Genomic DNA, 22,624 nt, shown 5'->3' on the forward strand with positions numbered 1-22,624 from the left:
CTTGTAGGTTAGTGTTTGGTGGGAAAGACAAACAGCTGAACTGAGCAGATCTATACTATCTGGCAGCCTGTGGCCTGTGAGAAATGGCTTGCTATATTTCTTCAATCTCTCTTTTTGCTGTAGAGGCTAAATATCTGGGCGAATCCAGGGCTGGATTGCCTTTTAAGATAGAAAACAGGTTTTGAAGTTTATCAAGAGGGATTCCCAAAGTGGAGCAGAGCCAATTAATGTCTCCCAATACTTTTCGATATCATTTAAGGTGTGCCACTTGCTAGTATTTAATTTAACCTTTTGTGGTCTCACTGACTAGGAAGTTAGTATGTACTCAAGATATTTCCAAGGAGAAGACATCTGCACTTTCTCAGGTACAATGATTAAACCTCTTAGCTGTGTATTCTTTGTGACAGAGTTACATAAATTTAAAAGTATTTGCTCTGTTAGGGCTGCTAATAGAACATCATTTATAAAATGAAAAATGCTAATTTTTCTCTGTCCTGTTCTGCTAGAGGAGTTTTATAAAAACAGTCATTTAAGTCAATAATGATTATAGGCCAATTTTGAGGAATCTCCATGGGAGAAGGGAACCTCTGCTGAAGAGGTCCCATAGACTGTAAATTAGCCCCGACTAGTTCATGTGCTCTCTGTAATTTCTCTCCCTTCAGTGGCTACTTTTTACCTTAATTTGGATTTTAAGAGAGCTATGTTAGCAGTAGGGGTGGAAAACGAGTGGCCTTTATGAGAAAGGGATCTTATATATTTTTAAATTTTACTTATATTTTAGCAGAGAATTATAATCTAGGATGTAACATGAAATTTTGCTGTGGGCCATCTGTGGAGCCAGAGGGCAGTGATGCAGATACTGGGACAGCACTCCCTACTGGCCCTGCTCCCAGCTGAGTGGACTTTTGAGAGTGCTCCTCCTGCTCCTCCCTAGCAGGCTAGTTCCAGCATGCTGGGTCTGACTCCTTGTCGCTGTCCCCACTGCACAGGCAGTTTCTGGGAGCATTTGCTGGCTCCAGGTTTGCAAGCTTTCTTGCTGTGGAGCCTTTCCTTCTGCTCACCACTCACTTGGCTATGCAGCTTCCACCTCTAATGCTTTTCCTTATCTTTTTATGTACCTGATTGCCTTGTATAGCTTGTATTACAGGGAAGGCTAAGAGCTCCCCGTCTAATGCCGCTTGTTTAAGACAAGGTCCCATGTCTGTAGTGTATCTCTTTTTTCCTATCTATTGGAGGAGCCAGCTCAGGCCAAACCTCCACTTCCTCTGTGTTATCTTGGCCCAGTGATAATGTTACTGGGACCTGTTGCCCTTGTGCATGATGCTGTTTAAGATTTCTCCTCACTTGTTCCCACAGCTCAACGTCTAGCATGCCTTCTTCTGGGAACCACAGGCTTTGAGAAATAACAGTTTGCATTAGGTCCTTTAATTGAGCCTGTGAAACCGAGGCTCCACTGGCTTTTAGCAGCTATTTCAATACTTTTATATATTGTTTCTGTTGAGCTGATAACTGTTGTCCCAGGATGAAACCTCAGCCTGAACAATCTCCCACAAACTTGGTAATCTCAAGTGGGTACCAATAACTTACTGACTCATGGTTTTACTAATTTGACCGCTTGGCCTTCTTCACTTTCTTTTTCTGGGGGTCCGTCATGCTCCCTTCACAGTAATGATCACCTTGAGGTCCTCTTTACCTGCCAAGTTTCTTCACATGGGATACTACTGTCGAGGTCACCACCTGTGGAGTTTCCTCACATGAGACACCACTGTTGGGTTCACCACCTGTGGGGGTCTGTCCTGTAGACTCTGACTCAATGACAGATAAATAAATTCACTCAGATGCAATATTGAGTGTATGAGTGGGCTGGGATGTCTAGGCCACTCAAAGACACTCAAGGAGAGTGCTGTAAATAGATAACAACCTCTGGCCGCTACCAGCTGCCCCTTCAGGCATTTTATTCAGTATAGATTTAACAACAGAGGCTGAGTCAACACCACTGGTGTGTAGAGATTAAAGGACAGGTTCTGAGGCCTAAAGCAAACACCATCAGCAGGTTATATCCCTGGTTGACCTCCCCCAGAGAGAGCCATCTAGAATGATCAAAGGTTTGTTTATAGGACCACATGAGTGATCAAGTTATCCAGATAAACTCCCCCACATTCTCTAGTTATTTGCTTTTCTTATCTACTAAAGGTAAAGGGGCAGGGTGCCTTCAGGCAAAACTTCTACTGAAACTATGCAAACTTCTCGGCTTTCCAAGAAGGTTTGTGACTATATTCTATATCTTTCTCTAACATTTTTCTCTTTTTATGCCACCACCCTTACTGAACTCCCACAGCAAATGATTCATAAACCTAAGGCCAACTTGTGTATGAGACAATGTTTGGAAACTGGAAGGTGTTGATTAAGGTGGTTTGAATAATTGACAAACAGTATAAAGTCATGTAATGAATACATATTGTGGAATCCAAGAGAGTTTTATTTAATGCTAGTTTTGTTGTTTATTACACAATAAATTACTCAATAATCTCTTCACATTTAAGATGTGTTGACTTTGTTCAGTAACAAAGCTAGCAATGTTACTGAAACACCAGGTTTTTGGTCTAAGTCCTTCTGCTCACCACACAGAAAGCCAATCACTGAGACAAGTATTGCCACAGAAGACAGCTTTAATCTGGTGCTGCAGCCAAGGAGATGAGAGATTAGTCTAAAATCCATTTCCATAATTAACTGAAATTGGGAGTTTATATGACAGAGAAGAAATGGATCCATGTGTTAGAGAACAGGAATTAAGGAGGAGTAAGGAAGAGAGTTTGGTCAACAGTATGCAGGTAGTTAGATTAGGCAGTCATGATGGATGATGGGTCTGCATCTTATTGTCCAGGTGTGGTGATCTGGTAAATTTTAGTTCCTTGATACTGAGAGGCCTGGTAGTTGGTTTCCTGAGAAAAAAACTCAGATAAGACAAATATAACTTTCTGAAGTTTCAAGACTGGCAATATATTTCTAGATTTATTCAAAGGAGCCCATAAATATTAGTACCATGGGACAATTGAGCTGGTTTCAGTGCACACCCTTTCTATTTGTCAATTCTTGAATCATGGAGAATTTGGTCATAAATGTTTTCATCTGCCTCATGCTGAGGAGAAGGAGTGTGGCTAGCTCTACATAACATGGGTAAATATGGGCAATAAGCAATCACACATTAATCTTATACTATAATTTTCTTCTAAAACAGAAAATCTCTCTCTCTCCAGTCCCCCACTTCCACCAAAGATAAATCATAGCAGGACCAATCTGCCTGCAAAATAAGCTTTGGTCCCACTATAGATGGCCTGATGACCCACAGAAAGTTCTGTAATAATCATTGTCCAAATAGACTCTCCTAAATTGGCTTTGCTGGAACCTTTCACAAGGAATCTCAGACTTGACCTCCACAGGTATCTTGAGCCCAGGCAAGTATCCATCTGTACCTGCAGATGATACCTGTATGAATTGGATGAATTCTTTTCTTCAGGCCCCAACAACTTGAGATTTCTTGGCCCTATCAGAAAGTGATGCTCTCCACTAACCACAGACAAGGAACCCTGCAAAGGAATTATGTAGACAAAGTGCCAGGCCAGTCCTAAGGGGTTCTCATTGGCTCTATAAAGTTAATATCAACTTCTCAAAGCCATCTGCTTATATCTGGAAGCACACCATTTCAGCCAAAGCCCAGGGAAAATAATCATTTTTTTCAACTGTTTCTTGTTATAAAAGAAAACAGATTTTTATTGAACTTATGCAAACAATCACAGTTTCATGAATTAAGAATATTCACAAATACTTTCTGAATTCCGGATAAATCTTGCAGAAAGAAAGAAATATGCCTAAAATTCTGCTAACAAGAGCATATTCTCCTCAGTTGTTAAAGGCTATTAAAAACTCAAAAGAGGGCCGGGCGCGGTGGCTCAAGCCTGTAATCCCAGCACTTTGGGAGGCCGAGACGGGTGGATCACGAGGTCAAGAGATCGAGACCGTCCTGGTCAACATGGTGAAACCCCGTCTCTACTAATACAAAAAAAAAAATTAGCTGGGCATGGTGGCGCGTGCCTGTAATCCCAGCTACTCAGGAGGCTGAGGCAGGAGAATTGCCTGAACCCAGGAGGCGGAGGTTGCGGTGAGCCGAGATCGCGCCATTGCACTCCAGCCTGGGTAACGAGCGAAACTCCGCCTCAAAAAAAAAAAAAAAAAAAAAAAAAAAAAAAAAACTCAAAAGAAAACATTCTACAGGTTCTGAAAAACAAACCAGACTCAGTATTGTTTCAAAAAAAAAAGCTATAAAAAAATATTTCTGCCCTCCATTAGTTCAGTCCATGCAATCAAACCCTGCTCTGCTTCATATTGGGCTCACAATCTTTATAAACACATTGGCATTTTAATTTGAATCCTGGAAGCTTTCTCTATAGTCTAATGACACATTCTCCAAAGTTATAAGAAACCTGCCTTCAAGAGTCCTTTTCATGAACTCCCCACAAAGAAGCAAGTCTTGGACTATAGCTGCTTATAAGGTGCTTTTTGAAAAGAATCAAAACAAAACAATTGTGGATGATAAAAGTCTTAGGACTGACCCAATTGGCAAGGAAATTTGGTTACTTCTGTGGCATACAAATATTTAACATAATAATTATAATTATTACTGACAACATATATTAATACATATGAGAATTTCAGGAATCACATATAATCCTGGGACATACATTAACAATATATTTATTTAAATATAATCCAAAGAAAAGCAAACACTCCCTCACATTTTAAAGTAGTTTGACCATAAAGTAAAATTTCCATAACCTTTAATATTTCTATAATTTTCTATTAAAGAGAAGACTAATGCTCTAAGAATGCTGTTATTCTGGCCTTTTATTGTGTTTTAAAGAATATTTTATTACCTAAACTTTTTCAATATTTTATTTTCTCTGTATGTGTTTGAAGATAGACACAAAGAGAAACAAGAAAAAAAACTATATACGACATGCTTGAACTTCCTATTTTGTCCTAATTTTTTTAATAATCAGTTATTTTATTTTAGGACAAAAATTTACCATAGTCCACAATTTGAATCAACCTTTAGATAACTGCTGAATTAGACAAAATTATTCCTTTTGTTAGTAAGAACACATCTTTTGTGGCATATTTTATATACAGAATTATATACTAACTAGAAATCTTACTGTTAGTAAGTTTAAATTTAGTGAAAACCCAATAAGCAAGAAATCCCATTAGCAGATATTAGTATTTTATAAATGAGAATGTTCCACAATTTTTAGAAACATATTTCCTGGTATCATGACCCTTTATTAATTAGAAATGACCCAGACACCTAATGGGCCTCAAAAATAATTTTAAATTTAAAATTATACACAAAGTAAACTTGTAAGTTATTTCATTTACATGTACCCGATTCTTTCATTTTTTAAACAGATAATCTAGATTATTTTTGAGAACTAAGATATTAGAGCAAACTAGTCATTTCCTTGTTGGTTTGTACCTTGTTCATACAAAGTGGTTATTTTGTAACCTGTGAATATCAAGTGTTCATCTTAGTATGAATTTTAAATTTAAATACATGGATATTTTCACTAATAACTCAGAAGATGTAGTTGTTTTCATTAAATCAACAACATTAAAATAGTCTTATTTATTAAAAAAAAAAAACAAAAAAAGATCATTTTGGTATTGGCTGGGTTTACAGATTTATCATCATCTGTGCCAAACTCTGACACCTCAAAATATCTAGCAGATACAAATATAAAACCAATGTAAATATATATGCTGACAATTCCAATGGCATTTAAATTTTTATTTTACCAATACTTTTAAAGCTAGCTTTTTTATTAAAGATTTATTTATGTCACATGAACTTGAAAAGTGCTTGGACTTAATTTAAGAATGCTCTTTTATTTATAAGCCAATTTGGTAGACACACATATGAAATAAATATATATACATGTAAACATATAAACATGTGTGCATACATACAAATAAAATTCAATAACTTTTACCTTGGAACTCTAGCCACGAGATACCAATACAAACTCACTGGTTTATGAACATGTTCACATGACTAAACTTCTTTTGTCCTGATAGGTAATCCAATGAAGGCTGTGAACCAAAATTTCGGGTAAAGCAGTTTCTATGGCATTTTGATTTTTAAAGGCTAAACCTCTCCACACTCCAAGGAAGACTGGAGCCAAACATAACCATAGAAGAATATCATGTATTAATCAAGCCTGACTTTGCTTTGAACAACAGCATAAAAGCCTGGCTATACAAAACTCCATCTTGCTTTGCCATTCAGCAGCAAAATAAGGCCCATGGAGAGGCCCAACTTATTCAGATTCAAAGAATATGAGGCCATACAGTGTTACATAAGATTATCAGTTTATCAAATTCTTATTTTCCATGGCTATATTGACATACACAAATGAACAATCACCAAAATACAATCCAACTGCTGCAGCCACCAACAAACCCCAAAAGTGTCCAAACTGAAATAGTGGAAGTGCTTCCTCTTTCCATGGGTTGAGCTTGATGAATTTGCACACCAAAATTCTTCAGAGTGTCCCAAGTTGAGGGGAGCAGACCCTGTTGTCTACTACCCACAAAAGACACTCACTTGCTCAGAAACACACACAATTACTAAACAGCACCCAAGAGTGACCAAACTGAAAACAGTCAGTGGGCTTCCCTCTCTCAGTCAGGTAGGCTTGTTCAACCTGCAAACAGAAATGTATTGAAAAGCTTCCTATGCAGAGAAAAGCAGATCCTGCTGTCTGGGCCACCAGAGGACATTTACCAACTACCCAGAAGCAGATGTCAAATTCAGAGGCTGTTCTTCCTAGGCAATCAGGCATGTGGCAGGGCCAAAGAGAGGGACCTCCAGGCTTAAAGAAACCCACCTCCAGTCTTAAAAGGACAGTCAATTTCTTAGAAAAGCTTTTAAACTCCTCCAGCCTGCAGCAGACAGCAGAGTCACAAGCAATGCATTCCAGACCAGAGAACCAAAATCTGCTTACCGAAATGCCAGGGGTTTGGTCTAGGACTTGCCAATCACTGAGACAATGAGTATTGCCAGGAAAGAAGGCTTTAACCTGGTGCTGCAGCTGAGGAGATGGGAGATTTGTCTCAAATCCACCTCCTCTACTGACTGAAATTTGGGGTTTACATGGCAAGGAAGAAATGTAACCATGTGTGGAAAAATAGGAATTAGGAAGGAGTAAAGAAAAGAAGTTGTCAACAGGAAGCTGGTGGTTGATTAGGCAGTCATGATGGGTGAAGGTCTGGCATCTTACTGTCCAGATGTGGTGATCTGGTAAAGTTCAGTTCCTTGATACTATCTGAGAGTCCTGATCGCTGGTTTCCTGAGAAAGGAGCTCAGATAAGACAAACTTAACTCTCAAATTTCAAGACTCGGAGGGTTTATTTCTACATTTATTCAAAAGAAACTGTAAACATCAGTTCTATGGTGCAATTAGGCCAGTTTCAGAAATATTCCTATTTTATAATTGTGAATATTAAATATAATACCAAATATAAACTAGGTAGCACATAATAAAGTCTAATTAAATACTCATTTCCTTTGCCAGGGTGATGTAGTCAGGAGTCAGGGTAAGGTGACAAGGGGAGGACAGGGTGCAGATCGGCTGTTTGAACAGTTGCTAAATATAAACAGATCCACTGAATTTAGCCAGAGGTTAAAATTGACAGTAATAGAGTCAGATGGAATGTACAGAAGATAAGTATACCAGGACTTTGGCCTAAGGTTTTTCCTCCGTTTCTGGTTTCTGACTTTTCAAATAACACTGAAGCTTTTTTTTTTTTTTTTTTTTTTTTTTTTTTAAGCATAAGTTTAGACTAGGGGAATCAGTGCCAAAGTTCTGAAGTAAATTACAGCTTTCAAAACAAGCTTGGGTTTAAAAATAAAGATATTTTGCACCAGAACTTCCAAGCGAGTATTGAAGATCCACAAAGCTTTTCTCTGCAGAATTACTTCTGGCCACATTTGCCAACAGCACTTTCTCTTCCTTATATCAATGCCAGTCTCTTTCTTTTGATTCTTAGATAGTTTTCTACATTAGAGAAACATGCTTCTTGGCCTCATAAAAAAATGAGTTCCCAGTAAAAGGGAATTCATAGAACAGAGAAGTAAATGAGCTTACTAAAATCCACTGCAGTGATTTGAGTTGGCTCAGACATCAATCATTTGGTCCCTAAACAGTGAGAAGATGAAGCAAGCAAGGGATTGGAGAAGCTCCAACTTCCACTGCAAGGCAAACGTAGGTGAAAGTGATCTGGTTATAGAGATGCCAAGGAGTGGGGGACTACTTAAGCATAGTGCTATATACACTGGGCATACTTTTTACAATACAATGTATTAAATGGCATATTTTTTATAATCTATTACAGACTTAAGCATTTGTAAAATTGAATAGAAATTAATTACCAAAATCTAATTATGCATATTAATGTAATGGCAATTTCAAAATGCTCTAAATGTTTCCAAATGCACACACTCAATTACTGTTCTTATTCCGAGGTAGAGGAGTAGCATATAGTTCAGTGACTGGCATTAGTCCATGGATCACAATTTGAGTGGTACTGATCTATAGGGCATTCTAGTTTTAATTAAGCATGAGCTAATAAGGCAGTCATTTGATTTTTTTTTTTTTAAGAAAGCAAAAGATGACAAACTAAAACTTGATTTGTAGTATTTGCCGATTCTTACAACGATAAATTTCTTCTAAGGCTGATTTCAAGCTATCATTATGATGTTACTGAATGCACAGTTGCAAAGGAAAATGCAGAATCCACCCTTGAGCGTCTTGAGGACATCACTATCTTAATACTAGTTCAAGTAATGGTCAGAAAAACTTTTAGAGACCATCCGTCATGTCAGTGAAAAATGTGGCTGAAAGTGAAGTTTTGGGGAGTAAGATCCCAAGGCACACAAACTTTGGAAATGTGTTTGTTCTTGGAGGTTTCATGACAAGGCAAATTATTTTGTGCTGTCCTGGGAACGAGATAGAGAAATAAGACCACCAGCTTCATTTGGAGGGTGGTAAAATCAGGAAGTTCAGAGAAATATTTTAATATTAGAAGGGGTTTAGGATTACTCGCTAGATAAATTGGTCAAAACCACAGAGTGGTTTTTTTTTTTTTGTACCAGATGTACTCTATTCTCTTAACATATAGAATCTTATTTACTCTTGCTTAAAACATCAGATAGATTTTGTTGTCCCCATTTTGCAGAAGGGCAATCCAAAACTAAGAGGGTTTGACAAACTTGCTCATGATTTCAAATCCAGAAAATGATAAAGCTAAGATTTGAAGTTCTCTATCTGACTACAAAGCCCATCATCTTGACCTGAATGTCCTACTTAGTTCTTAGAATGTAACCTATAAAAGAAGAGAAGTTGAAAGGAGAAATTTTTTTATGTGTTTTTAGTTATCCAGGTTCAGTGAAGCTTCTTCAAGAGCCAAATGGGAACTCAGCAGAAATGGCCTATTGCAATTCACCAAAAACTAGGATAAATCCCTTGCTGAGTGAATTGGTTATTAAGTAACCTTTCTATGTTTTCTTGTTGCATCAGTAAAATGAGGATAATATATATAAAGGGTTGTTTTACATTTATTGAAACATTAATAACCCATATTAAAGGGTTACTTCAAGGCTCAGGTAAGATAATCATTGGGCACACCACATAAGTGGTAATAAATTAATAAACAGTTTTTAAATTATTTGATTATGATTATCAGCTCAGAAATTAGGCTCTCTTGAGCCTGCAGGTGAGATCCAGTGGATTTAAATACAAAATGCAGAGAAACCAGAGATGGGGAAATGAGCACTGATAGAGCTTTGCCTTTGGTGTAAAACATCGAGTGTTTGTTACATTCTTCCAGGGTTCTTTGTTCACATGCACCTAATCTATGTAATTGTGTTCAGATGAGTACTTACAATAGTGGTAGGGAGAGAATAGTTGTAATTTTTTTAGTAACTCAGTCTTGTTCTTTATTACATATCAGCGCTTGTGAGCACAATTTTTTTATTACCTGAAAATTAGGACAAATGAAATTATATAAGTTCCAACTTGGAATTATATCAATACACACAAGCGTTATGGTTAACATATTCATATGCAAAACTAGTGAACCAGTTAAAAGTACATACGAAATGCAGAGGTCCTAGAGTCACAAAAATAAAACTAGTTTTGTATTGTTTTAACCTGCTGAATTTGTGGTAATGTTAAGGAGAACAGAAAACTAACACACTATAGAAATTCTCTAATCTGTCTACAAGCTTCTTTACTAATTAAAATCAGCACTAAGATGTATATTAAAGCAAAATAACATTAGTTAATTTCAAACTTCCTCTTATCTCATTTTTTTTCAACTCCTGTCTTTCAGGTGCCAGGTGCTGACAAAAGTATGCCATTGAGGGAAATTTTCTATTGGAAATTGATTCTCTAAGAGCTTTTAGTTTCATGTAATTAGCAAATATTGGGTTATGAGTTTCTTGGTATAATTAGATACATTATTATGTTTGACGCCCCTGTCAGTTCATAAGAGAGTCAAAATCTTCAAAGCTCTCCATAATCATCACTTGCTTTTTTTTGTACCTTATTTCAAATTATCATTATCATAACACAACAAACAAAAACTCATTTTAGATATTTATATCAGAGTAAGAAAAATGTTATAGTTACCACATACTGAGCAATGGACAAAGTATGAAGAATCAATGGGGATAAGCAGAAACCTCTGCACAAATTAAGAGCTAAAAGCTCTGAATAAGAAATGAGTAAGAATGTGCTGATGGTGACAAATCGTCCAGAAAAGAGTACAAAGAAAGTACAAACTGGAAGGTGGTTCTGAGCAACATTCATGCAGGCTTTTGGGGACTGATGAGAAAGCGGGCTTATAAGAAATATATGACAGTTACATGGTCAAAGGACTCATAGAGATGTATATCATTTTGGCATTGTCATCCTAGCTATTATGTAACCTGCCTTCACTGCCACCACCATATCACTGTATATATCATAAGTAATATTCTGCCACATAGACTTTATTTTAAACTTTCAAATATAGAGCAACTAAAAAGAGAAAGGAATGAAAGAAGGCTTTGGATGATGTTAAGAGAATGAAAAGAAACAGCAACAATCGGTAACTATAAGGTCTTAGAGACACCTTGACACCACACACTTTGTCTCTTGGACCAATAAATTTTTTCAAGAATTTCCTGAGACATTAAAAGGGATGCTGCCAAGTTGTCTGTCTATGTGGAATGGGGGTTGAGCTAAAATTTCATTTGTTAGCAAAAGTTGAATTCAATCCAGTTGGCCTCCAAGGTGCCACATCAATATTTTCAGATCTATTACATATCCTGATGGTTAACAGACTATCATTTTTAAGACTAAAGAGAGAAGATAAGAGTTTCTGCAGGATAATGGAATCATATTGTTATTTGTAATCATTTGATGAACTCTAAGAATAAATAAAACATAATAAATATTTGAAGTGAAAAAGGGAAATTGATAATTGGAATTCCCTCCCTCTTAATTTCCCCCGAAGGCAGGGAGATGTAGTTAAGCATAAAGAAAACTTCGCCAACAGAAGCAATTTGTCCAGGGCTTGTAATACTGATAGCTATTGCGAAAAATATATTTATAGGGCTGGTAGATTATTTGTGATTTTTTCCAGTATTATACAAATATGCATTAATTTGTATGATTGTTTTGTTATGCAGTTGATGATTTCTGACTTGATCATAGGGTTATTACATTTTTATTAACTTTTATTAGGTTGCTGGTAAAACTAATCGCAGGTTTTGCAGTTTGTTTTTTTTTTAATGGCAAAACCTGCGATTAGTTTTGCACCAACCTAATAAATAGAGAATAAGATTTCTAACATAAAGTGTATTACACACAGGCACTCTGCTTTTTCACACTTAGTTTATATACCACTTGGTAGATGTGGTAGGAATTTTGTGTCTAATGCTCATTATGAGGCCAATGTTTTAGATAGGTTTAGTACATAAATAAATGAAGGTAATATCAATATAAGGCCAGCAGACTCTGTAACTCACTCAGAATACAAACTGCTTAAACAATCATTTTACACAGGTGCAGGGTAATTAAATATACAGATACTCTCAACAGATTGGCAAGATGTGGCTGTTTCTAAAATTGCAAAATTTATTTGATGAAATGGTACCTCTTCTCTGGAGATTTATTAGCATAGAGCAATATTCAGAAAGTGTTATATCAAAATCATCACATCAGTGAAATGTAAGCCAAGTCAATTTCAAAAGAAAAACAATGTTTTCAAAATCAATGATTACCAAAAGTTTATAGAAATTTAACTAAGTAATAGCATGTTAATGATTTATTTTATTTCATTGAGCAGCAAAAGAACATTTCAAATGCAGATAATTTTCTTCTTCGTTTTTGATTATTCTTATTACACAGATTTATTTTTCATTGGCTAAAAAAAAACAAAACAAAATTCATCTTGATATCGCTTACTGAATGTAAATTTTATAATGATGAATGATGATAGCTTTATTTGGAAAGTATAATTTATATTCAAAGACATTAGATATGAAGTTTTAAGATGGTGATAGTCATAATTTTTCTTTAGTTTCCAGAGAATTCCATAATCACACAAATCTGTGGGGAAAACAGTGGGAGGAAAATTACTAGTAAATTACCACTCCTATAAATTTCAAGAATTGCACGACAAAATAGTCCTTTTGTGATTACCAATAGTGACGACAAATAATCAGAGGAATTTGTGCAATGGTTGTGAATTTTCAGTAAGTTTGCAGAAAAAAAGGCAATTTCTTCTCTGAATAATATCTAAAATTTTATTATGAAAAATGTTTCACTTCTATGTCAGGGGTTATTAATCATTTTTGGATTGCAAAATTCTCTTTTAAAAAGGTAAATATTTGGTGTTAATAAAATATTACCATTTACAGTTTGCTAGAGAGAAATACTGAAAGTTAAAGACTATCCATTTACTTCTGTTCTCTGAAGAAATGGTTTTTAAAAATAGTCTGGATTATCTGAATACACCGAATCATGGTTTTAAAATTCATTAATCTGGCTTCTACTTCACTTCAAATAAAAGGCATCAGTGACCTCCTGTTTCCAAAATAATTTACCTTAATAGCAATAATAGTTTTTATGTTTGTAATTCTGAGAGTGCAAAATTCTTAACACATTATATAATTGGGAATGATATGCATTTCTTTAAATATTTGATAGAAATCACCAGTAAAGCTATCTCCATTTAAGATTTTCTTTGTGGGAAGTGTTTAAATTACTCATGAATTTTATTTTTCTCATACATTTAGTTAGGTTTCCTATTTCTTCTTCAGTTAGTTTTGGCAATGTATTTCTAGAATTTTGTCTATTTGACTTAAGTTGCCCAATTTGTTGGCATAAAGTTGTTTATATTCATTAAAATTTCAATTTTTTTTAACATTGACAGTGGTGTTTCTCTTTCATGCCTGATGTAATTTTCTCTGCTTTATATTTCTTTAATTTCTGCTCTAATTATCTTATCTTTTGCCATTTGCTGCTTTTTTAAAATTAGCTTTCTCCTTTTTTTCTTTCTAGTTTCTTGAGGTGGAAGCATATGCTATCTATTAATTGAGATCTTTTCTCTTTTTTAATGGAGGCGTTTAAAGCTATCAATTTTTCTTCTATGCGTGGTTTAGCTGCATCCCATGAATCTTGCTATGTTGTACTTTGGTCATCTCAAAGTATTTTATAACATTTCATAATTTCATTTAGAATTTCTTCTTTAGACCCTGGTGTATGAGTTCATTCTCATACTGTTAGGGGATCTTTGGGGTGTCGCTTTTCTGGCCAGAAATCTGTGGCTGGTGACGCCTTTGCCCAAGTTTTGCTCAGATCCACTAGGCTCATTCTGCCCACTGGCAGACTGCACTAAGCTCACACTAGCAGCCTGGATCCCACGCCTCCAAGGGAGACTGCGAGTCAGGCATGGAGTGGTGAGGGGTGTGTGATAGAGCCTGGGGTCCAGCCACTATGCAGTCAGACACACCAGCTGCTCCTGCAGGGTGTATCTGTCATGGGTGCCCACCTCTCTGCAAGACTGTAGCTGGACCAGGCACACTACAAACAGTTTCCCCAGCTGGTACTGGAGAATGTAATGGTCCCCAGAAGCTTGGAGATGCTACAAATCACAGAGCCTCACAGAGGGAGTTATAGCCTTGACTTGGGAAGCTTGCAGGTCTGGGCTCCCTGAAGGGCCACAGTTTTTCCCTACTTCTCTTCACTTGCAATGAGGTGAGCAAGGGGCATGTTTCAGCCCTATTTGTGCTACAGCTTTATTAACCTTGAGTTCTTGTCCTGCAACCAGGAGGAATGAAGTACGCAGACAACTGGAGGATGAGCAAGGTGAAGAAGAGCTTTACCGAGTGACAGAACAGCTCAGAGGTGAGTAGCTCCTTTCTGCAGCCAGGGTGTCCCCATGAGTGTTTAGCTCCTTGCAGAGAGAAACCCAGGAGTGGGAAGCTCCTCTCTGGGGTTAGGTCATCCCATCATCTCTGCAGTTCTCAGCAGAGAGGGTAGCTCCTCTCTGCAGCTGGTAGTCCTGTTGTCTCTGTCCCCTGCTTTGGCTGAGCCTGGGTTTTTATGGGCCTCAGAGGGTAGGAAGTGCATGCCATTTGGTCCATGGGTAGCTTTGGGGTGAACCAAGAGAAGGCACCACAAATTCCGACTGTGGATTCCATGACTGTCAGCTTGGACTGCAACAGCCTTTAGGCCCTCGCTGGCCTGAAGGTGGGGCCTGACCAGGGACCAACCCTCTTCTGCCCAGCAGCCTGTTGACCTCCTGCTGCTGTCTACGGCACCAAGGCTGCCCACACCAAGGCTGTTCACACCAAGGGGCACTTACAGGCCAGCACTGAACTGCACTCATTCCTCCCACTCAGCTTCCACCCCACTTTTGTTGGTGGTGCCCAGTACAGAATGGGCCAAAGTGGCAGCGGGCTAGAGTGTCAGCGCTACCCAGAGCGTTTGCACTCTTGGCCAAGCTATGACAGTGCCCAAGCTCAGCCCAACCCTGCTCCAAGATCAGAGTGGGCGCCGGGAATGGGGAGAGTGCAGGCAGCAGGAGCAGACACCCCCATTCCTGCGGGTATAGAAGGACCTTCCTGGGCCCCGTAGAGTGCAGAAATGCCTGGGTCTGAGGTGGCGGCAGCGCAGCTGCAGCTGCACCTGGACAGCTCCCATTCTGACAACTCAGAAGGGGGAGGTTTCCTGCTTATCCCCTGCTCCGGCTGGCTCTGCGGAGTGTGCAGCCCTGGCCTTGCCCCCTTGCAGCCTGGTGTAGAGGCTCCAGGTCCTTGCTGGGTCCTGGCCAGTGTTTTGAGCAGGAGCAATGTCACCACAAGCTGGCCCCATGGGCCCTTGTGCTGAGAGGCAGCCCAGGGCTGCCCCTTGCCTGGCTTGTGGCACTTCCTGTGAGTGTGCTTCCAGGTGTGGATCATGGGTCCCAAGCCCAGGGATTGGGAGTGTTGGCCTCAGTGGTCACCCAATGCAGGGCCCCAGGGATGTGGACCCAGGACATCCCACACAAAGCCTCCCATAAAAGCATAGGAAGCAGGGTGTCCCAAAGCAGTGCCCAAGAGGTGGGAGCAGTGCCCATAGATCCCCAAAGTGGGCGCTGCTCCCATTTCCTGCCTTTGGCCCCTGAAGCACGGCCCCAACTATGTGCCCAAGGCCTGGCCCCTGTGCCCCATGTGCAAGCAAGGCACTGCCCTGGACCCAAATCCACCTCAGGGCCCCTCTCTGCTTGACTTTGCTGCTCTCCTGCCGGCAGGCGACTTAGCCTGGCCCCACTGTGGCACCCCCCAGGGCTGTGTGCTCTGTGGAGCTCTCAGGGGCAAGCCCCAGGGATTGGCCGCTCCCTCCCGACACCCTCTCAGCAGCAGGGGCGGGCAAGAGCAGCTACACGGGTGGGGGTGGGGGCAGCGTCCAGAGCAATGGAGGCTCAGGGCCTGGCCCACAAGAATGGGGGCAACAAAGTGGGCCACCTTGGGGGCATGGGACACAAGGGGACCCACTGCCGCCACTGCCACTTCCACAGTCGCTCCTGCCACCACTGCTCACGTCTCCCCGCCCCAGATCACCCACTGCTGCCATCAACACTGCTATAAAGAACTGCCCAAGGCTAGGTAACTTATTTTAAAAAAAAAGAGGTTTAATTGACTCTCAGTTCTGCATGGCTGGGGAGGCCTCAGGAAACGTAATTATGGAAGGCAAAGGAGAAGCAAGGCACATTCTTTATATGGCGGCAGGAGAAACTACCACTTATAAACCCACCGGCTCTCACGAGAACTCACTCTCAGGAAAACAGCATGGGGAAAACTGCCCCCATAATTCAATTATCTCCACCTGGTCTCTCCCTTGACAACTGGAGATTATGGGGATTACAATTCAAACTGAGATTTCAGGTGGGGAAACAGCCAAGCCATATCACATGGGTTATGGAGAAAAGTGGTGTTTAATTTCCAAATCTATGTAGATTGCCAACTTTATATTGTCTATTTCCAATTAGAGTCTATTGTAGTTGCAGAACATTTTGCATGATTTTAATCCTTTGAGATATATTTTTGTGTTTTATGGCCTTGCATATTTTCTCTATTCCAAAAAAGTTTCAAGTTTACTTGAAAAATATGTTTTCTGATGTCGTGGATAGAATCTACTATAGATGTCAGTTCTGTAAAGTTGGTTGATAATGTTCTTCAAGTCTTACTATATACCTGCTCATTTATTTTTTTATTGATATGTGTATTAAAATATTATTGCTAAATTGTCTATTACTTCCTTAAGTTTTATTACTTTGTGACATACACTTCGGGGCTTCACTATTTAGTTGGGTACTTATTTAAAATTGTTACATATTTTTCACAAATTGGCCTTATTTCTCATTATAACTGTTTTTATTTAGTGTCGTTTTTGTCTTAAAGTATATTTTGTTTGATATAGCAACTCCAGTTATTTTATCATTACTCTTTTTATGGTGTATATTTTCTGTCCTTATACTTTCAATCTATTTGTATCTATGATTTACAATGTATGTAAATATTTTTTTCATACTATTTTTTCTTTTATTTAGTGTTGTTTTATTTAGTGTCATTTTTGTCTTAAAATGTATTTTGTTTGATATAGCAACTCCAATTATTTTATTATTACTCTTTTTATGGTGTATATTTTCTATCCTTATACTTTCAATCTATTTGTATCTATGATACATGTTTGTGTTTAATATTTTCATTAAATGTATATGATTTTTGGCCAACATTTCTTCAAATTGTTTTTCCTCTTTCTCTGTCCCTCTCTTAATCTTTTGGAACTTCCATTATATTTACATGATACTCTCAATCATGTTCTCTAAGTCTCATGGCTTCGTTCATTTTTATTTATTCTGAGATGCAGTCACACATTCCTCTTTTATGACATGCCCCATTATTTTTGATTAGCAACTGGGCATTTTAGATACATATTATGGCTATCTGGATTCTACCTACCACCATCCCCAGGTGTGGTCTCCCTGATGATTGTTTTCCATTACGTCAGGACTGATTTTGCACAGTCTTTCTTTCCTCAGTGGGTCGACACTGAACTGTCTGCTCAGCTTTTTGTTTCTTGTTTTTGGGTTGAAGTTTGGCTTCCAGGTGTTGTTCTTGGGTCAGTGTAAACCAGTGGTCAGGCAATGATTGGTCAGAAATGGTCTTTAAACACCTTGATCCAAGAAGTCTTCAATATTTTTCAGGTAATCTATGAGTAACGGAAACTTTTTCAGGCTTTTACTTCTTTATGTAATCGTTAACTTTATCAAAAATGATAAAAAAAAATCAAGCTTAGTTCATTATCTTTAATATCTTTATTTGAAATCATTTGTTTTGTGCTAAAGCCCATATTCTAGTAATTATTTCTTTTTATTTGTATGAATTTATAAAGTATGCCATATTTTTGTTTATATCAGCGCACTTAAAAAAATTTCCCTTATTTCCTCTGCATGTTATCCTCTGCATGTGCTACTTTTGGTGTCGCCATATGTTCAAGTCATTTTAGAGTGCATCAAGCAGCTGTTTCCTAAAATTTCATGTTTCTTGCATCTGTATTCTTGGCCAATATTTCCTCTCCCTGGTATTGCACTTTTTCTTGAATTACTCTCATGTAGATATCACCATTACCCTTTCTACAGGTATAGTAGGTAATTTTTTTTCCTCATTTTCCTGTTTGATTATCCAGATCCATCTGCACTTAAATACATTTATTCTTTGCTTAATATGAAATGCCTAGATTTTAATTATGTAATCTAGGTGTTTACTAAGTAATGAGAAAGCCTGCTTTGGCTTCAGCCATTACATCACCTAGTTAAAAAGTAAAATGAAACTTAATATTTTTCCTTGCCAATGTTTTTCTAATTGTTTGTTTTGTCTGAATATTTATTATTTTTGTACTGATATTTCAAATATATTTTTATTTGTGAATCAATATTTATAAAGAACCCTGAATTTATATTATATACCTACTTACTATCATTTTACCCAACTGTTTATTATTCCAAATGTTAATATTTGAAATGAGGCTGGGCACAGTGGCTCATGCCTGTAATCCCAGCACTTTGGGAGACTGAGGTGGGTGGATCATTTGAGGTCAGGAATTTGAGACCAGCCTGGCCAACACAGGGAAACCCCTTCTACTAAAAATACAAAAATTAGCTGGGCATGGTGGCACATGCCTATAATCCCACCTATAATCACAGCTATAATGGAGGCTGAGGCAGGAGAATCACTTGAACCAGGAGGCAGAGGTTGCAGTGAACCAAGATTGCATCATTACACTCCAGCCTGGGCAACAGATGGAGACTCTATCTCAAATAAATGAATAAATAAATAAAGTAAGTGAAACTATAGAGAAGGCTTTCCATGACTTGCTGAGTGAAGAGTAATCTGATGTCACCTGTCAATGCATGCTACTTAGACCCAGGTTAGCCAACATGCTCTTGCTGACCTGGACTAAACTCCCTTTCAATTATCTCCATTTGTCCCTTCTCCTAAATTTCACCTTATTTTAAATGTAGTCGGAAGTTCTAGTTTCATTTTTTGAATGTCCACAGAACACATACAGTTTCTGATTTATGAAGTTTCCACTTCTGATTTTTTTTGACTTTGCAATGGGATTATCAGGATGTAACTCCATCATAAATTGAGGATCATCTGTAAATTGTAAGCCATCTTTTGTCAAAAGTCTTGTTTTAAAGTCGTTTAACTAAAACATCTGCACATTTAGTTGCTGAATTAGCTAAACAAAAACCTAATTTCTATCAAATTATATTCAATCATTTGTGAACTGTAGATAATGTTGGACAGATGTGTTGATTATATGCCTATGTTGTGCTTAGCACAATGCTTGGCACAGAGTAGATGTTTGAGAGATGTGAAAGCCCAATGGAATTACTCTCAGAAAGCATCTTTCATATCATTTGTATTTACAACTTGAAATTTATATCCTAAATTTCCAGATTTTAGTTTTTCTTTATAATTTATCACAATTATCTACAAGTTTACACACATTATTTATAATTTTAATTGTTTCTATGGTCTTCCATGCTAATAAATGACACACTTCTTAGTATTAAAAGCTGGCTTTTCAAATTTCCACCTAAACCTAATGTAGTGTAAGTCTCACTGCTGGTGATTAAAGCATTTGTTCAATAAAACATTTAATATGAAACAAGTTTATCACTTCCTCAATCCCTCTTCCTTTTCTTCCTTCTATCTCTCATTTAGCATGTATTATTAGTCAAATTTCATATTTAATAGTACTTTAGATATTCAGAATATTTTTAGTTTAAGAAAAATAGGTACTGGATTACATTATTTTTCAGTTTAGTTTAGCATAGTAACTCACACTTAACTGTTTATTTATGTCTGAATGACAACAAACGCAGTTTTTTTTTTGTTTATTTTGGTAACTGAATAAGATGAAAGAGAAAAAGAGGAGGAGGAAAAGGGCAAGAAAGAGAAGGAAGAAAGAGGGAGGAAGGGAGGAAGGGAAGGCAGGGAAGGAAAGTAGAAAATAAGAGAGAAGAGAAAAATTAGAAGCAGGAAAATAAAAAGAAGGCAATCTTAATGGAATAATATAAGAAGAGCTATTTAAAATATGAACTATCTATGTCAAGATAAACTGTTTTCCTTATGAAGAATGTTCTTAATAATGAAAAATAAGTTAGACTTAATCTTCTGAAAAACCAACTGAGTTAAAATGTATTAAATGTGTTTGAATATCATGTAAACATGGTGCTTTGGAAATGTTCAAAGGCCATACTAAATAAGGATGTAGTGTTAACCACAACTGAAATGAATTAATCAATGTCAGGACTTATTTTAATTAATATAACTTAAGAATAGTTTTACTTAATTATTAAGGGATAAAGATTTGACCTTACTAATTAAAAATGAATAGTAGTTTAATAATATTCCAAAGAACATTATATAGAGTGATTATTATTAGGAAAGGATAACAGTGGATTCGTATGTCTGTATTCACTTTCCAATAGGCTAGATTTGTTTTCATTATCTCTAATATACATAAGCAACACAATATCCCAAGGACTATTAATGTTCTCCTTTGTCAGAAAATAATTTCCTCTCCAATTATGATGATTTAAATAAGACTACTATTCTAAAAAGTGAGATGGAGATGTAACTTATAATTGCCTAAAGAAAAACTAGAGAAATTTATGTCTGACCTCTCTTAAAATAAAATATATGTAAGTTTGCAATCCTGTAATAATTTTTTCTAAATTTTCAATCAATGCTATTAAAAGTAAACATTCCCTAACTACAGAAAATTGGAGTTAGGTAAAACACATCTCTAATCTAACCTTCACCATTACTCCCTTTCTTTTTTTCCTATTTCCTTTATTCTGTTTCTTTTGAAGCTCATCTAGCAAATCAGATACTAAGCAATCGTAATGGAAGATTATAAGCAATTTCAACACATTAGAGCAAAAGAACTATTCAAAATTTACTTACAATTGTTCTATTGATGTACTTGACACTATGAAACCTCCTGTATAGGTGAGAAAATATTTTTATCTTCTATGGCCTCTGTCAAAATAGGCCTAATTAATACCACCTATGAAGGCTTCCTCTGCTTGAAATACTTGTTTACTTTGCTACTAGAATATAGGCTACTATGTTTATTTTGATAATTATTTTTATTAAGCCAATTTTAAAGGGGGAAATATTTCATGCACGTATAGAAATATTTCACTCATCAACATAGTGAGCAGAGTAGTGAGTTACATTGAATTGGAGCAAGAGCTTATAGTTGATATATGATTTAGAATCAGATAAAGACTTCTTCCTGTATAAAAGAATAGCTACTGTATTAGTCCATTCTCATACTAGTAATAAAGGCATATCTGGGCTGGGCACAGTGGCTGAGGCCTGTAATACCAGTACTTAGGGAGGCTGAGGCGGGTGGATCATGAGGTCAAGAGATCAAGATTATCCTGGCCAACATGGTGAAACTGTCTCTACTAAATATACAAAAATTAGCTGGACATGGTAGCATGCACCTATAGTCCCAGTTACTTGGGAGGCTGAGGCAGAAGAATCGCTTGAACCCAGGAGGAAGCCATAGTGAGGCAAAATTGTGCCACTGCACTCCAGCCTGGTGACAGAGCAAGACTGTCAAAAAAACAAAAACAAAACAAAACGAAAAAACATGCCCAAGACTGGGTAATTTATGAAGGAAAGAGGTTTAATTGATTCACAACTCCTCAGGGCTGAGGAAGCCTCAGGAAACTTACAATCATGGCAGAAGGAGAAGCAGAGCGAAGGGTGGGGAAAGCCCCTTATAAAACCATCAGATCTTGTGAGAAGGAACTCAGAACACAAGAACAGCATGGAGGTAACCACCCCCATGATTCAATTATCTCACTGGATTCCTTATGTGACACATGGGGATTATGGGAACTATAGTTCAAAATGAGATTTGAGTGGGGACATAGCCAAACCATATCAGCTACAAAACATGTTATAAGAAGACTACAATTTGTATTAATTCACACTTGAGAAGTCTCCATTCTCCTTCTTAATTTGTGAAATGCTTTTAAATTTGTCATCTCTAAGTAACCTGAGTCCTAGAGATCAATGTTGTTCTAATATGTATCATATTTCCCTTCAACTTCTCCAATCAAAAAAAACACAGTCTAATATCAGTGTCAGACACATGATAAGCTTTGACTAACAACAACTGCCCTAAACATCCCTGTGACAAAATAAGGTTATGTCTGCTCATGTTAACAAGAATTCCCACCTGCATTCATTAACAATTTATACTTTCTAATAGTTTCATTTTAAAATGTTATATCCATTTTGAAATAATTTCTAAGTGTGAGGGAAATAATTGAATGCATATTCCTTGGAGCATTTACAATGTCTGTTGGAAATTTTCAGCTATGTTCATATAAACATAATACAGAAAGAAAACCATCAATAAATGCTATTACTTCACTTTTTCTA

The sequence above is a fragment of the Aotus nancymaae genome, unplaced genomic scaffold, assembly GCF_030222135.1.
Source record: "Aotus nancymaae isolate 86718 unplaced genomic scaffold, 86718_ANA_hifiasm-v0.15.2.pri h1tg000040l, whole genome shotgun sequence".
NCBI classification, from domain to species: Eukaryota; Metazoa; Chordata; class Mammalia; order Primates; family Aotidae; genus Aotus; species Aotus nancymaae.